This window comes from Heterocephalus glaber, unplaced genomic scaffold, assembly GCF_053883595.1.
Source record: "Heterocephalus glaber isolate CG9 unplaced genomic scaffold, H.glaber_assembly_v1.0 deba00001600, whole genome shotgun sequence".
Taxonomy (NCBI): Eukaryota; Metazoa; Chordata; class Mammalia; order Rodentia; family Bathyergidae; genus Heterocephalus; species Heterocephalus glaber.
Genome location: NW_028258372.1, coordinates 46,837,708 through 46,843,746, shown reverse-complemented (window position 1 = coordinate 46,843,746; position 6,039 = coordinate 46,837,708).

Genomic DNA, 6,039 nt, shown 5'->3' with positions numbered 1-6,039 from the left:
ATCTATTGTGAATATGTGTTTTCATTCCTCTCAAGTAAAAACTTTAAGAACAGGACTGTTGGTTCTTAACAGTAATACAAGAAATTTCTATATTGTTTTCCAAAATGGTTTTATCATTTTACATTCACATTAGCAGTATTAGAAAGTTCTAACTGGTTCATGCCTAAGCTGACATTTGTTCTTTGAAAACTTTTGACTTCATCTCCCTAATGAGTGTATAATTCAATCTTGTTATTGTACTGACTAGTATTTTTCTGATTCTAGTGTTGCACACCTTTCCTTGTGCTGTACTGGCTATTTATCATCTTCTTGTGTCTACTTTTTAATTGAGTTGTCTATTAATGAGCTGTAAGAGTTCTTTATATATTCTGGTCATAGGTTATATGCATTATAAATATGGTCTCTTTAAGGACTACTTTTCATTTTCTTAACGATGTCATTTAAAGTTCTAAATTTTGATGGAATCTCATTTATCAATTTTTTTCTTTTATACATCATGTTTTTTATATCCTAGGAAGTTCTTGCCCACCCTAAATTCACAAACATTTTACCTTATAATTTCTTCTTAAAGTTGTTTTTTGTTGGTGTTTTGTTTTGTTTTTGTTTTGGTACCAAGGATCAAACTCGGGACCTTGCACTTGCAAGGCAGGCTGCAGAACCACTGAGCTAAATCCCCGGCCCCTCTTCTTAAAGTTTTATAGTTTTAGTCTTTCATATTTAGGTTCATAGATCCTTTTAAGTTAATTTTATGTTTGGAAATAAAGGGTTGAGGTTAATTTTTTATATACGGATACCAGGTGTTCTAGTGCCATTTCCTGAAAACACTATCTTTTCCTCGGCTCTTGAATTGAGTTTATATTCTATAAAATGTTAATGTTAAATAATCTTTGAAAACTCACTGGGCCATATATGTATGGTTCTATTTCTAGATTCTCTGTTTTATTCCAATGATCTATATGTCTTTCCTTACACCAACACTGCCTTGATTACTGTAGCTTTAGAAGAAGTCTTAAAATTAAGTACTAAATGTCTTCCAACACAGTTTTTTTTCTTTTTCTTTTTACTTTTCTAGGCCTTTTCTACTCCTACATAACTTTTAAATTTCAATATCCAATTCCTCATTTATAGCAAGTATACATAGACCTGAATTTTTATATATACCATATGTTTTCTTTTTTTTTTGGTACCAGGGATTGAACTCAGGACTTTGTGCTTGCGCGGCAGGCGCCAGAACCACTGAGCTAAATCCCCAGCCCTATACCATGTGCTTTCTAATCCTGCTAAATTCAAATATAAGTTCTCGGGGCTCCTAGAGATTTCTTAGTATTTCCTCTGTAGATGATCATTTCATCTACATATAAAGATTTTACTTCTACCTTGCCAATCCTATCCTAATTGTGTCATTTTATCGCCAGACTATTTTGGTTTGGGCCTATTTTTCAAAGTTTAATGGACAGATGAAGAGTAGGCATATCTGCCCTTGTTCCCCACCTTAGGGAGAAAGCATTGTATCTTCTCCATTCATATAAGGCATTCTCACTGGAAGTATGGAGTACGTCTTTGATCTGTTGAGAAGGTTCTGTTCTACTTCTAGTCTCCTGATAGCTTTTACCATGAACAGCTGTAGAATTTAGTCCGATACTTTTTCTCCAACTAGTGACAGGATCACATGGCTTTTTCCTTTCCTCTGTTAAAATGATGACTTTTGGGGGTGGATCTTCCAATGCTGAATCAACACTGCCATCCCTATAATAAAACCACTTTCTACATACTGCCAGATCTGACTTCTAATAAACAAATTTCTATCTATGTTCATACTTTTTTCTTCTATTATCTTTATCCAGTTTTAGGATTAGCACAATATTGAGTTTCTAAAATGAGGGGAGAAGTGTCCCTTCTTTTTTCTGCTTTAATTGTTTGATATAATTTATCAGTTAAAATGTATATGAGCCTGTTGTTGTCATATAGGTAGGTTTTCAAGCTAGGAATATACTTTCTTTAATAGGTGCTATTCAAATTTTATATTTCCTCAGAGTTAGTTTCATTAATTTGTCTTCCAAGGTACTTCTTAGAAGTTGTCAAATTTATTTCAAAAAAGATTTTTGTAATATGCTTTCTATATCCTTTTAAATTCTGTAAAATCTGTGATAATGTCTCCTAGATCTTGATATTGTAATTTTAAAAATGTATAATTGATATTGTGTAATAGGAAGAAAAGGTCTAAAGGAGCAGGGGAAGTGGGAGGGGTAGGGGAAAGGAAAGAAGGGAAAAGAAAAAATATGAGAAAAGGAAAAAAATGGAAACAAATTCGTTGCAAATAGGGAAGTGTGGAGGGGGTGAAGGGAGGGCAGGGGAAGGGGGAAAAAATAAGAACCAAGAGACTCATGTAAAGGTACAAGATCCCAATGATGAATGTGACTGTATTTTATACCTAAAATGGACCAATAAACTTAATGGGAAAAAAATAAAAAATAAAAAGGGATGGCAATGTAGCTCAGTGCAAATGCCCTGAGTTCAATCCCCAGTATGGAAGGAAGGAAGGAAGAAAGAAAGGAAAAGAATTGGTCAGTGTGAACAAGTAAAGGTCATAATAGACATAAAACAGTAAAAAAATGAAATTGGTTGCAGAAAAAATGACCCCAGATCATTTTTGGAAGGGAGGTTAAGCTGGGGCAGTAATTCTTATGGGAGTTTCTGGACAACAGCATCAACTGGGAACGTGTTGGGAATGCAAATTCACACACACACACACACACACACACACACACACACACACACCCCGTGCAGACCCACTGACTCAGAAACCAACCCGGGTTTTAATTCGCCTTCCAAAGGGCCTCTGGTGCAGACTCAAGTTTGAGGACTACTGAGCTAGAGAAGCAATCGGTTTAGCAGACAGGCCCCAGTGTGGCACCACTGTCATCAAATTCATGTCTACACGCACGGAAAACAAACTGCTAAAGCAATTCCTAGAATTTAAGGGTTTTGTTTTTGTTTTGTGGTTTTGACTTTTTGGGATAGTCTGGCTGTGTAGCTCATGCTGACTGACCTTACTCACTATGTAGCCCAGGCTGGCCTCAAATTCATAGCAACCCTACGCCTCAGCCTCCCAGCTGCTGGGATTACAGGTGTGCACCACCACACCAGCCTTAGGTATTTTAAAACACATTTCATTGCGCAATTTTTTAAAACTTCCATAGAATTGGGCAGAATAGAAAAAGAAACTTTCACATACTCCTCCTCAAATTTAAAACTCACAGAGATTTTGTCCCAGCACTCGGGATACTGAGGCAAGAGGATCTTAAGTTCAAAGTCAACTTGGCCTAACTTGTGAATTCAAGGGCTGGACTACATAGTGAAACCCTGTCTGGGCGGGTGGGGGGGGGGGATTTTGATATACTATCACTTTCTCTGAGTTTTTTAAATTCTAGAAATTATTCCAATGAACTCCTACATATTTTCAGTACTTCAGGTTCTTATGTGACCTTAATGTAGATATCACTCCTGCAGAATGAGCAGTACTTCTTTGGTTTCACTCATAATGATCCTCCTGCCTCAGCCTTCTGAATGTTGAGATTACAGGCATATGCCACCACACCCAGCGATGCTTGTCAGAAAGTATAATTAACTAGGATGAATCTTGGTCGGTATAAATACAGCTTCCTGCAATATGGTTATAGTTATCTGCCCCATCCTCCATAGAGTAGCATGAAGTACGTATTATGGAAAGGTATGGTGTTTCTTACACTGCCTTGAAGACACTTGTGCTGTTATAGAAATATAATAAAATTGGGGCTGTGGATGTAGCTCATGATAGAGAGCTTGCATACAGATGCAATTTCCAGAGTCATAAACATAGAGTGCTTTTAAGTATTTTATCTATATTAAAACATTGTTTGTGTGTGTGTGTTATTGGAAAGTGAGGCCTTTGGACTGAGCTACATCCCCAGCCCCACTTTTAATTTGGAGACAGGGTCTTGCTAAATTGCTAAATTTCTCAGGCTGGGCTCAAACTTGCTATTCTCCCTCAGCCTCCTAGAATGCTCGGAGTACAGGCATGTGCCACCGCACTCAGCAACACATTTAATTTTTTTTTTTTTTTGTACCGGGGATCAAACTCGGGACCTTCCACTTGCGCAGCAGGTGGTGAAACCACTGAGCTAAATCCCCGGCCCCATGTTTAATTTTTTAAAAGTCAATGTGGTGCTGGGCATGGTGGTATATGCCTATAACTCCAGCACTCAGGAGGCTGAGGCAGAAGGGTGGCATTTTCGAGGCCAGCTTGGGCAACTGAATTGGGCCCTGTCTCAGAATTACAAAAGAAACGGGGTGCTGGGAGTCTAGCTCAGGGTTATAGTGCTTACCTAGCATGTGGGAGGCTTTCAGTTCAATCCCCAGTAGCCACCCCAAAAAAGTGCTTGAATGATGTCAAAGCAGCCAAACAACAGACAAATGAAATCATAAGATAGTTAACCAAATTTTTAGGTTCTGGGAAATGTGTTTTTTTTTTTTTTAATTTAAGTCTCTCCAAAAGTCAACTTTTCCTGATTGTACAGTAAGCTGGCTTTTCATACACATGAATTTTGCATCCACGGATTCAACCAACAATGGATCAAAAATACTCAGAAAAAAATTGCATCTGCACTGGTCACATGCAGGCTTTTCCTCTTGTCATACACAATATAGCATAACAACATTTGTGGTAAATTCCACAGCATTTAACTTGTTAGGTGTCGTAAGTAATATAGAGATGATTTAAAGTATATTTTGTAAGTGGTAAAGATTGTATGCAAACACCACACCACTTTACATAAGGGACTTGCTCATGTGCAGACTTTGGTGTCCTAACAAGTCCTGGGACCTATGCTCCAGCTATCAAAGGACAACTCCTTGTGTGTGTGTGTGTGTGTGTGTGTGTGTGTGTGTGTGTACACGCATGCACCTGTGTGTAACGTTTGACCTGTCAGTTGGGGAAGTGAGCCGAGACAGTCTCACTGTGTAGCCCAGGCCGTCCTTGCTCAGCCTCTCAAGTGCTAGGATTACAGAGCCATGTGCCACCACACCTGGTTTTGACCTGTCACTTTTTAAAGTAATAAAAACCTGAATGTTTATAATGAATTTCTTCAGAGCATGCCAAAGACATACACATACTGCACATACACTTTATATTCTTTGAAAAAGAAAAGCATTTTAAAAAAATTTTATACAGAACAAGCTGAAGTCTGCATAATGACTTGACAGTTACCCAGGGGTTTACAGTGTGTTCATCTCAACAGCGTGGTTCTAGGGTTTGGGGATCCACACAAACACAGGCAGGAGCATCAAGGGAAGAAGGGGTCACAGCAGAGGTATACCTCAATCCTGTCTCAAAGAAAAAGCAGTAGAGCATTCTGAGTCACTGAAAACCTGTGTAAAGAGGCTCCTAAAACACACACTGTACAGTGAACTCCTGGGGAGGGGCAGGAAAAAGACATCGATAAGTAAGAGAGCATTTTCTGTGGCAGGAGATAAGAAGGGGCTTCCTCCATTGAATGTGCTCAGCCCATGGACCTGATATTCCAAGACCATATATAAACCTGTATCACATCTCTGCTCAGAAGGAAATGGTCATGCCCTTGGGACCAGACCATGGAGGGGCTGGTCATTCCTGAGCCCCTGTTCTATGCCCATAGCATGTTAACAGGAGAGAAGTCAGGTGCTAGTGGCTTGAGTGCTGCAGAGGTAAAAAGCTTCGTTCACATTAAGTGCTGTGAATCCCAGTGACTGGGAAAGAGCACGGATCACACAGCCCTATTTAAACAGATCTTTAGTAGGGACTAAGGGGATAGGGCCAGAGTATCCTCGGCTTAAGCAAAGCAGGTATCCCATCTGGAAGGAGGTATCAGAGTAATGGAAACAGAGCGCTTTCAGACTTTACTGGGACATTTTTAAAAAGGAAAATCAAATGCAACCCTAGGTGCCAGTCAAAACAAAAGCCATGCCTTCATGGTTACTCAGTAGTATAAAAAACCCTGCCATACCATGTTCAGCTCCCAGTAG